Here is a 12,775-nt window from a genome sequence, read left to right as displayed (position 1 = left end):
CGCTCGAAGACTTTTTCCAAATATTCCAGGTGTTCTGCCCATGAATCAGAAAAAATGGCCACATCATCGAGGTAGGCAACTGCAGACTCTCCCAATCCTGCTAGGAGACCATCTACAAGTCTTTGGAAGGTGGCGGGTGCATTTCGCAGCCCGAAAGGAAGCACATTAAAGTCATACACCCCTGCATGGGTGATGAAGGCTGACCTTTCTTTGGCGGGTTCATCTAGCGGTACTTGCCAGTACCCCTTGGTTAAGTCTAATGTAGAGATAAACTGGGCACGTCCCAATTTCTCCAATAGCTCATCGGTGAGTGGCATTGGATAGTTGTCGGCATGAGTTACAGCATTCAGCTTACGGTAGTCCACGCAAAAGCATATTTCCCCATCTGGTTTGGGAACTAGAACCAGGGGAGATGCCCATGCACTGTTAGAGGGGCGGATTATACCCATCTGTAGCATGTTTTGGATCTCCTGTTCTATAGCAGCTTGGGCATGAGGAGACACCCGGTAGGGTGGGGTTCTAATTGGGTGAGCATTACCTGTGTCAATGGAGTGGCATGCCCGTTCAGTCCGTCCTAGGGTGACTGAGAACATTGGGGCGAAGCTAGTGCACAGCTCCTTGATCTGTTGCTGCTGCAGACGTTCCAGTGTGGTGGAGAGGTTCACCTCTTCCACGCCACTGTCACTTTTTCCTTCGTAGTAGACACCTTCAGGCCACTCAGCGTCATATCCTCCCTGGGCTGTAAACTGACAAACCTTTACTTCTCTGGAATAAAAGGGCTTTAGAGAGTTAACATGGTACACTTTAGGCTTTAGGGTTGAGGTGGGGAATGCTATGAGATAGTTAACAGCTCCCAGGCGCTCTTGGACCATGAATGGCCCTTCCCATGGCACTTCCATCTTATGGTCCTGTTGCGCCTTCAAGAACATAACCTGCTCCCCTACTTTGAAGAAATGCTCTCTGGTATGTTTATCATACCAGGCCTTTTGCTCTTCCTGAGCATCCTTTAGGTTTTCTTTAGCAAGGGCTAAAGAGTGTCGGAGGGTGCTTTGTAGGTTGCTTACAAAGTCCAGAATGTTAGTTCCTGGAGAAGGCATAAACCCCTCCCATTGCTGCTTCACCAACTGTAATGGCCCCTTAACTTCATGGCCATACACAAGTTCGAATGGCGAAAACCCTAAACTGGGATGTGATACAGCCCTGTAGTCAAAAAGTAACTGCTGCAACACTAGATCCCAATCATTGGCGTGTTCATTTACGAATTTACGTATCATGGCCCCCAAAGTTCCATTAAACCTCTCCACCATGCCATTGGTTTGATGGTGGTAAGGGGTGGCAACCAAGTGATTCACCCCATGAGCTTCCCACAGGTTTTTCATTGTCCCTTCCAGGAAATTAGTTCCCGAATCTGTAAGGATGTCGGAGGGCCAACCTACCCTGGCAAAAATGTCTGCTAAGGCCTGGCACACAGTTTTAGCCCTGGTGTTGCTTAGAGCTACTGCTTCCGGCCATCGGGTAGCAAAATCCATGAAAGTCAGTATGTACTGCTTTCTTCTGGGGGTCTTTTTTGGGAAAGGACCCAGAATATCCACAGCTACTCGCTGAAATGGGACCTCAATTATGGGGAGTGGCTGGAGAGGGGCTTTGAGCTGGTCTTGGGGCTTTCCCACTCTTTGGCACACCTCACAAGACCGGACATAATTAGCAACGTCCTTGCCCATTCCCTCCCAGTGGAAGGACTTCCCCAACCTGTCTTTGGTTCTGTTCACCCCAGAATGGCCACTGGGATGATCATGGGCTAAGCTTAAGAGCTTTACTTGGTACTTAGTTGGAACTACCAACTGTCTTGGAGAACACCAGTTTTCCTGGTGTCCACCAGAAAGAGTTTCCTTGTATAAAAGTCATTGTTCTACAACAAACTGGGATCGGTTAGAAGAGCTGAGAGGCAGTGGGGTGCTCCATGCCGCCGCCCAAGCTTTCTGAAGGCTGTCATCTGTTTCCTGCTCGGTCTGGAACTGTTCCCTTGAGGCTGGAGACACCAGTTCCTCCTTAGACTGTGGACTTGGGCTTGGTCCCTCTGGAAGCGATGTAGGTGATGGGGTTGTTTTCGTTGATTGTGAACCGCCGTCCGCTGGTGCACTAGGTGATATTTCAGGCTCTGGCTGAGCCTCTTGGGTAGGGTTGTCTGCTGCTTCTGCCAGTTCAGGACCTCTGGCGTTGGAGTTGTAGATGGGCTTGCAAGCGCTGGAGTCAGTGCTGGCAACGGTTCTGGTGCTGGTTGCTTTTCCAGTTCCGGTTCTGGGACTGGATGCACTATGGCTGTTTCAGTTGTTGGCAGGGGATCCAGTTCCACCACCTCGGTCTGGGTCTCTGGTAACTCAGACGGGGCCCTTGTGGACGGCTCAGGAACAGGGATGGGTGCGGAAGCTTGCTTGGCCTGGCTGCGGGTGACCATTCCCACCCTCTTGGCCAGCTTCACATGGTTGGCCAAGTCTTCCCCCAGTAGCATGGGGATGGGATAATTGTCATAGACGGCAAAAGTCCACATTCCTGACCAGCCCTTGTACTGGACAGACAATTCAGCTGTAGGCAAGTTTAAGATTTTGACATGAATGGGTGAATTGTCACTTGCGCCTCTGGGTTGATGAATTTGGGGTTCACTAAGGATTGGTGGATAGCTGACGCTTGTGCCCCGGTTTCTCTCCACGTGATAACCTTCTTTCCGCCCACTCTCAAGGTTTCCCTTCGCTCTGAGGGTATTTGAGAGGCATCTGGGCCTGGGGATCTTTGGTGTGATGGTGGTGTAATGAACTGTACTCGGTTGGGGTTCTTGGGGCAGTTGGCCTTTATATGTCCCAGTTCATTACATTTAAAACATCACCCAGCTGACTGGTCACTGGGCCGAGGTGGGTTGCTGGAGACTGGTGAGGTGGGACAATAGGGGGTCTGGGGCTTTCCTTGGGTTGTAGGTGTGGTCTTGGGTTGCCCCCCCTGATAGGGTTTATTTTCAGTTTGCCCCCTCTGATATTTGCTCCCCTTGCTAGTAGTTTTTTTCTTTTCTGCCACTTCTACCCATCTGGCTCCAATCTCCCCCGCCTCGGTTACAGTTTTGGGTTTCCCATCTAGGATGTACCTTTCTATTTCCTCAGGAACACCCTCTAAGAACTGCTCCATTTGCATTAGGAGGGACAGCTTTTCCAGAGAGTTAACACTTGCTCCTGATATCCAGGCATTCCAATTCTTTCCAATGTGGTAGGGGTGTCGGGTAAATGACACATCTGGTTTCCACCTTAGGGCTCTGAACCGCCGACAGGCATGCTCAGGGGTTAGCCCCATTTTGATTCTGGCCTTGGTTTGAAAAAGATCATAATTGTTCATGTGTTCCTTAGGCATTTCAGCCGCCACCTTTGCTAAGGGTCCACTGAGCTGTGGCCTCAGCTCTATCATGTACTGGTCTGTAGGGATGTTGTACCCAAGGCAGGCCCTTTCAAAATTTTCTAAGAAGGCCTTAGTATCATCACCTGCCTTGTAGGTGGGGAATTTTCTGGGATGGGAGACAGTACCTGGAGAAGGGTTGTTAGGGTTGGCTGGTACATCCGGCTTAGCCTTTGCTAATTCCAGGGCCTACTGGTGGGCCTCCCTCTGGATCTCCATCTCTTTTTGTTTTATCTCCATAGTGTTAGGCCTGAATAAAGATGTAGCACAAAACCAGTTATGCCAACCTGACCGAAGTCAGGCTAACAGAGGTTTCTGGGTAATCCTAGAGTGGAAAAATACTGAGAAGCAGCATTGTCTCACAAAGCCCTGGGAAAGAGTGAGATAAGTGAGGGGCTGGTACCAGCTGTGTTGTGTTAGGAACAGTGTTTGAAGAACTGATAAGAAACACAAGCATCCCACAATAGCTCTCCTGTGATCAGCCTCTTTGGCTCTCTCTTCTCTTTCTCTCATCTCCATCTCTTTTTGTTTCATCTCCAGAGCTCTCCTGTGGTCAGCCTCTTTGGCTTTCTCTTCTGCGTCCAGCCTAGCCAGTTCGAGTTTGTTAACTGTGTCACTGGTACTCATTTTCCTGCTTTCTTGTGCTGGCCACACCTCTCTTCAGCTCACTGACTGGGATGCACTCAGCTCAGGGCTGCTTGGTTAACAGAGACTTTCTAACTAGCTATACCCAAGAGGTAGAAAGAAAGAAAACAATTCAGCTTGTAAATTCCTTTTGCTGTCTGTTTGCTCACAGCTTGAAGCCTCCTCTTAACAAAGACCCTTGTTAAAAAAACTTAACACCTCTGCCCTCAGGCTGCTTTCTAAGCAGCTAGAAAGGAGAGAAAAAAAATCCTACTGGCTTTTGGTTCTTAAAAAATCCCTCACCGCTGCTCACCATGTCAAGGTTTCCTCCCCCACTCTGAACTTTAGGGTACAGATGTGGGGACCTGCATGGACCCTTCTAAGCTTAATTCCTAGCTTAGATCTGGTAACGCTGCCACCAGCCAGAAATTTAGTGTCTGGCGCACTCCCTGTCCCCCCAAAACCTTCCCCTCCCTGGGCTGCCTTGAGGCTTTTCCACCAAGTCCCTGGTGATACCGATCCAACCCCTGGGATCTTAACACAAGGAGAAATTGACCATTGCCCCCTCCTTTTCCCCACCAACTCCTGGTGAATCCAGACCCAATTCCCTGGGATCTTAAAACAAGAAAGAAAAAAATCAATCAGGTTCTTAAAAAGAAAACTTTTAATTAAAGAAAGAAAGGTAAAAATTATCTCTGTAAAATCAGGATGGAAAATACTTTACAGGGTAATCAGATTCTTATGACCCAGAGGAAACCCCCCTCTAGCCTTAGGTTCAAAGTTACAGCAAACAGAGGTAAAATCCTCTCAGCAAAAAGGAACATTTACAGGTTGAGAAAATAAACATAAGACTAACATGCCTTGCCTGTGCTACTTACAAGTTTGAAACATGAGAGACTGATTCAGAAAGATTTGGAGAGCCTGGATTGACGTCTGGTCCCTCTTAGTCCCAAGAGCGAACAACCCCCAAAACAAAGAGCACAAAACAAAGACTTCCCTCCACCAAGATTTGAAAGTATCTTGTCCCCTTATTGGTCCTCTGGTCAGGTGTCAGCCAGGTTTACTGAGCTTCTTAACCCTTTACAGGTAAAAGAGACATTAACCCTTAACTATCTGTTTGTGACAAATGGGTTGCACAATGAACATATAACAACTTAGCAAACCTTTTAAAGGGTCAAATCCAAAGCACCAAAATCAATAGGAGTGTTGCCTGAATAAAAATTGCATAACAACTCTTTGACTTACAGGAAAGAAGTTCATGTTGGGAGTAATTTAACTACTCTGAATGTATCCTCTTGTGCTGGGTAGACTTTGTTTTTATTTTGAACTAACTGCTATATTGTAGTGATCAGTAGTGGTCCCTCCCTGTCAGGCTCAGAGGAAGGCCGCTCTGCCTCTCTGAGTCAGGCAACAAAACCACAGTCTAGGCCTTGGACCTCTGGGCAAGGCTGAGGAACAAGTGGTCTTTGGCCCAAGCCTCCAGGCTGGGGCAGACAGAAAACAGAGTCTGGAGCTCTGATCTTTGGGGCAGGGCAGAGCAATAGGCAGTCTTTAGCCCAAGCCTCCTGGCTAGGGCAGACAGCAAACACAGTCTGGGGCTCTGACCCTTGGCAGGGAGGAGAGAGCAATAGGTAGCCTTTAGCCTAGCCCCCTGGTGGCCCCGAATGCACACAATAATCCAGTCGTATGTTGAATCCTGCAAGACATATGCCCACATAATGATGCTGTGCTCAAAAACCCTCAGCACCCTATTGCTTTCTGAGACCCCATCCAGACCCTGGGTAGCCATTACCCTAGACCTTGTAGTTGAGCTCCCCATATCTAAGGCACACTGTGGTCCACACGGTACTCAACCAATTGACAAAAAATGACCAACTTCATCCGCATTATGCATCTGCCCTCCACAGAAGAAATGGCCCAGCTCCTGGTGAGTCACATCATCTATCTCCATGGACTCCCAGAGCAAGTCACAATGGATTGGTGTCCATGATTTGTATCATGATTTTGGCGTGAAAACCTATGATTGCTCGGGGTCTGTGCTTATACATCCACCACCTATCACCCACAAACTGACTGTCAGTCTGAACAAGCGAATCAAGTGTTGGAACAATATCTGTGCTGCTTCATGAATTTCCACCAGGGCAACTGCAGGAGCCTCCTGCCCCAAGCAGATCTTGCTTATACTGATTCTGATTAAGTCTCCACTGAACAGAGTCCATTCTAAGCAAATTGTGACTTTCCTCCCCATCTCTACCCTATCACTTCCACCAATCCAGCATGCGCCAACTTGATGTGCCAGATCTATGAGATCCAAGAAGAACTCAAGGCACATCTGTACAAGGCCAGGGAAGATTACAAGCACAGAGCCTGGAATCCCAGCATTTACCATTGAACAAAATATGTGGCTCTCAGCCCAACAGCTCTGCACTGACTGTACACGTTGTAAACTGGATTATGGATACCTCATTTTATATTCCATCAGCCAGATTATCAACCCAGTGACCATGAGGTTTCAATTACCCAGACCTTCAAAATCCAGCCAATGATCCACCTATCCTTGCTAAAACACTACACCAACAGCCCCTTTGCTCACCAGGCCCAACCACCACCCTGTCCAGTGTGGGTCCAAGGACATGAACAGTAAAAAGTCCATAAGATACTGGACTCAAAAATCAAATGCAGCTCCCACTAGTACTATGTAGACAGGAAGGGCTATGGCCCAGAAGAGCAACCTTGGGATCCAGCATCCCAAATCTATATCTTTGACCTCATGGTCTGTCCAGACAAACTTGAGCCAGTGGAGGGCACTTCTAGAGAGGTGACCATTATAAAGCCAAACAGGTCTGGAACATGAGCCTGCAGAGCTTCCAGGGATCAAACAGCTCCATGCTGCCACCCACTGAAGTACTAAAAGTGGCAGCTACAACAAGCTTGTACTCTACTATTCACAACCCACTGTGGACACAGACAACTGGAAGTCCCACCTCAAGGGGTCCAACAGGCAGCAATCTCATGGCTCCCGATTAGCTTCCCACCCAGTATAAACCAATGGGTGTCCAGGAAATGTTCAGGCAGCAGCATGGATCTCCTGTAGTTGCCTTGACCATTCCTTCTCCTGCTCTTGATTTCCTGGCTCTGACCTCAGCTTGATTTGGACCTCACCTCCTCACCTGAAACCTGACACAGACTCTGATGCTTGGTATTGATCCTGGCCTGGAACTTGTCTACAAACTCCTCTGCTACTCTCAGCCTCAGGTTTGACCCTGCTTTGATCCTTGGTCCTGACTGCCCTTGTCAGTATCCTGACTGTAAAGCTGACCACTTATCTTCCCTAAAATCTATTAAAACCTAACTTTGCTGTGATCTATAAATTGCTGCCATCTGCATGTGGTTTGGCTAGCTCAAATATCTATTTTTCTAGTAAACTCTGTTCATTTTATGTTACCTCATCCTCCTGTCCCCACCACATTTGTCTATCTTCTCAACCTCTTACATTCTGAAACCTAGACTGGATGGCCTCTGGGACAGGGACTCTCTTTGTTACCAGCTTGCACAGTATCAAATGCAATGATCCTTGACTGAGGTTCCTACGTGCTACCATAATAAATTATACATTTTTTCATTAGCTTTAAGACCAATATTTTATCCAAGATAAAAAATTACTGGAACAGAATCCAGTCACATTTTTGGCAAATGAAAAGAGTATTATAAATGCAACATTCTACATTTAGATGTTATCTCATATATAAAGGAGCATAATGAGAGACAGATCTCAGGCTCATCCCACTGTGCCACTTATCTAAAAATGGCCGCAGGATCTTAATCAGAAGCTACGAAGCAACAAATGGGGAAATCTTTTAAGTTTTGGAAAGGACTTTTTATATGCCAGAAGGTAAGAACATAGACTCCTACACAGACATGCAACAGGGCACTGTGTAGGGCATGTTATAAAAATGTAGATTGATTATTTTTACATCTCATACTATAGGAGAGCTAATATAGGTCCAAGAACAGATGTGCTGGCATGGATGAAAGTATTATTTATTTGCAATTCTATTATTTCTTTATATATGTGTGTGTGTCAAATATGGGGGTACTCTTTAATAATTGTTAATGCTGTATCTGGATCATAGAATATCAGGGTTAAATGGGACCTCAGGAGGTGATCTAGTCCAGCCCCCCTGCTCAAAGGAGGACCAGTCCCCCAGGCAGACTTTTGTTCTGGATCCCTAACTGGCCCTCTCATGGACTGAGCTCACAATCCTGGGTTTAGCAGGCCAATTCTCAAACCACTGAGCTATCCCTCCCCCCCCAATTGCAGAAGCTCTGCAGATCAGCTCCACAGGAACCATTTCAAGCATGTAATTAGGGAGAGAACATTTTAAAAAGTAGTTCTTATCTGCAAAACCCTGACAGATCCCATTATTAACTCAGTCTTTCAAAGTTAAAGCTTCACTTCAGATGTGTAAAAACACTCACTCACGGTGTTTTTACACTGTACATGGGTAATGCATATTTTACATAAAAGTCTGGGTATCAGGAAGGGCAGAAAGAAGGAGGCCCTTTCTAATAGTCACTTAGCTTCCACTTAAGGGTGGTTCAGGACAATGCCTGACAATTTGCTGTGGTGACAAAGCCAACCATCACTTGACAAAGTCTTTGTGACACAGACGCGCATTAGTCATTTACTATTTGTCAGCAACTCCTGTCAAGCCTGACAAACTCACTACACCTAACACATTGCTCTCATGATATTTATCTATAAAGAATATCGTGTGAGATATCCAACGAAAGTTGGTGACACACTGGTCATTAATATTGCTGTGAAACATGTGTATTAACGCTATATGAAGGATTATGGATACTTACTGATATTATGCTTTAAAGTCTGTGATCAAACAATGGGAAAAAGAGATTTTGTTCCAGGCAAAAGGGAGGATAGTTATTTTCCTGTGTCTATTGTAAATTAAATTGAGCATGGTGATTCCAGAGACAATGGGCAGTTCATTTGAATCAGAGGTCAACAGAAGGAACAAATTAAAATGAAGATGTGAAATCAGCAGGGGAAGACACTGAAAGCTGAATCCTAGGGGGTTCATCCTGACTCTAGTGACAAAGACAAACTTTGGGGACCATAAGAAGAAACAAAAAGATGTGTTGGCTATCCATTACTTAGAGTACAAAGAGGCCAGCGGTGTTTGAATGGAGGATCTCCTGCTATGCGAGTGGGTGATGCTGAAAGGTTGCCTTAGGTAAGATTGCTTTAAGGCAATCTTAGTCAAGGATTGCAGCCGGTTAAATTTTAATCACTTAGAAGCATGTTATACTTTCATTTGCAATCATTTCTGTCTCTATTTTTCTTGCTCAGTATCAATCTCGTTATTTTAATAAACTACAGTTTTATCATAAGTATATCTCAGTGCTGTTCTACTATGCAGAGTATGAATTCCTGGTTAAATCGAGCAACTTGGTGAGTATGCTGTCTCTTCAGAGACAGTGGACTTGATAATTTTTGCAAGTGTCCAGTGACAGGGGCTGGCTGCGGCACAGTGATACTTCAGAACAGTTTGGAATCTGAAGTGCACCAAGTGTTTACTTGCAAGGCCAAGTTAGAGTCTGGTGGAGTCTTGAGGAATCTGTGGGGCTGGCTAACAGTCTGGGGTGGCAGGGAGTTGTGGCTCAGTTTAGCACCAGCAAATCCCTTTTATGCTGAGGCAGAGGGTAACAGGGTAACTTACAGTTCTGGACACCCCGAGGGACACTCTCTTGGAGGGGCAAAAGGAGCACAAAGTGGAGAGACACACAAACACAGGATCCCACGTGATTTCTGAAGAAGCTAAGCCTCCATAGGTCACCATTATAGTACTTCAGTTAAGACAGACATGCATATTTGGTGGGTGTACATGAAGTAGTGTACTTGGGTCCCAGTCAAGGAGTGGAACAATTGCAAGGCTTAACCTTGATAAGGGCAAGAAGCCTAACACCTGAAAGGGTTGAATCCAAAGAGACTCAAAAGGTGATAGGGGTGCAGCTAGCCCCATAACCACAAAAATAGGCAAATGATAAATTGTCTTCTGAGATAGAATTCTTTAGGTACTTCAAAACAAGGCAACTATCCCTCTTTAAACTGTCCTGAGATGAGAAAAATCCTAGATAAAGGGTACAGATGTAAAAGAGGATGTAGTATATACGCATCTGGAGACAGATTCTAGTCCTAGGTATTCCCATGTAAATCTGGACTAACTCCATTTATATGTGAAGTATCACTAGATTTAAACAAAGGTAGTAACATCAGACTTTGGCCCTGGGTCTCTGGTACTTTACACATTATAATTACAAGATATATTTTCTGGATATGGCATACTACAGATCTGTACCTTGTTAAGCCCTTTATCCAAGCTATCGAAAGACAAGGCAGACTATCAGAAGAGCTCAGTTGCACCAGATTCTGGACTTCTTGCACCAGATCTTCAGTTTACTCCACAGTGTGTAACATAAGGAAGATGTGGAATGTTTATATGAATGCATTAGAATTGAGATCACCTTATACAAAGATCCCTGTATTTTTCAGTCATGTCCTTAAGAACTGTTCTGTGGAGCACTTATCCTTGCTGCAGTAAATCATTTGGCAGAAAAAAAGCCAAAAGGAGATGCCAATGTTGAAGCTAATAGTTTGGGACAGGGGAAATCTCCAGGACCTTCCCAGGGTGAACAGAATGGTGCTTCCCCTTGCAGCTCTGACTCTTCTATACCCAAAACCTTTCTGGAGAATTGAGGAGAAAAGGGTTATTTATCAGTAGTCACTTCCCTGGCCTCCCAGGCATGAAACCATTTGAGTAGTACTAAATTTTACAGTGGGCACACATGTTCCTCAAAGCCCATGGTTCTTGTCACTTCTCTAACAGATTCATAGATTTTAAGGCAAGAAGGGACCACTGATCATATAGACTGACCTCCTGCATAACCCAGGACACAAAATAAATCCTGTGTCCCTGCTGACCATCCCTCAGATCCTCACTACTGCCAGGAAACTTAGGACATAAGCATTTTTTGATGATTAGTTGACTCCCTGGATGTTTGGCAAGTTTTAATGAATGTGTCCTTAAATTGTTTCATGTAATGCAGAAAGTTTGGAATTACACAATTGGATCGAACAATCTCCCATTGAAGCCAACGGCAAAATTCCAATTTTCAATGAAAGCAGGACTGAGTAACATATAAAATAATGGCTACGATGACACATACTGATGAAGTTGTATCATACTGCGCACCCTGTATTTCAAACACCTTGCTTTCATTTTCTTGACTGCGCAAATCTTCAATGTAATTTACACAAATTATGAGCTCTGCTGTGCACTGATGTTCCAGTCTCTGCTGGGATTGTTTATCATGAAAATAACTACATGTGCATGAGTCTCCTAGTTGTAGATAAGAAAACAATGTTAATTTAATCTTTGGGGACATGAAGGTGGAGAAAAGGACTACACAGTTTGTTCAAAAGAAACGCAAAGCCTCAATCAATGTATTTGCCAGAGGCTTTATTGCAGAAGTCTTGCATCTATCACTAAGAGTAACATCAGTAAAAGCAAAGCTCTTGTAATCTCTGGAATCACAAGTGAGTTGCAGTTTATATTATTATATTAAAATGTCCATACATTTCAGATTAATGCTTCATTTTTATTTATTTTTTTCTCATAGTATCCAGCATGGAGAAAAACATTTTTAATATAATTTATGTTAACAGGCTCCAAAGGATGTGATTTTTTTTCCATTTGATTTACCGTGTCTGAAGACAGTTTCAAGAGATTATAACAGTAAACTTCCAATAGTTGTTTTCTGTACTAAGGATAGCAGAACTGAGCATCACAGAAACTTGGTGGAACAAGCCTAATCAATGGGACATGGTAATAGCAGGGTACAAAATATATAGGTATGACAGAGTAAGTCATGATGATGGGGGAGTGACATTACATGTGAAAGAAAGTACAGAGTCAAACTGAGTAAAAATCTTAAATGATTCGAAGTATACTATAAAATCTCTATGGATAGAAATTCCATGCTTCAATAATAAGAATAGAGCAGTAGGAATATACTACTGACTGCCTGACCAGGATGGTGATGGTGACTGTGAAATGCTCAGGTAGATTTGAAAGGCTATAAAAATAGAAAACTCAATAATAATGGGGGATTTCAACTATTCCAGTAATGACTGGGTACATGTCTCTTCAGGACAGGATGCAGAGATTAGGTTTCTTGATACCATAAATGACTGCTTCTTGGACCAGCTAATCCTGGAACCCACAAGGGGACAGGCAATTCTTGATTTAGTCCTAAGTGGCGCACAGGATCTGGTCCAAGAGTTGAATATAGCTGAACCACCTGGTAATAGTGACCATAGTATAATTAAATTTAATATCTTTCTAGGGGGACGAGAGCAAAGCAGCCCACCACAGTAGCATTTAACTTCAGAAAGGGGAACTACACAAAAATGAGGAAGCTAGTTAAACAGAAATTAAAAGGTACTGTCCTAAAAGTTTCAGACTATTAGCCGTGTTAGTCTGTATCTGCAAAAAGAACAGGAGTACTTGTGGCACCTTAGAGACTAACAAATTTATTTGAGCATAAGCTTTCGTGGGCTACAGCCCACTTCTTCAGATGCATAGAATGGAACATATAATAAGGAGATATATATACATGCAGAACATGAAAAGGTGGA

This window comes from Mauremys reevesii, linkage group 1 (genome assembly GCF_016161935.1).
Source record: "Mauremys reevesii isolate NIE-2019 linkage group 1, ASM1616193v1, whole genome shotgun sequence".
NCBI classification, from domain to species: Eukaryota; Metazoa; Chordata; order Testudines; family Geoemydidae; genus Mauremys; species Mauremys reevesii.
This window is presented reverse-complemented; position numbering follows the sequence as displayed.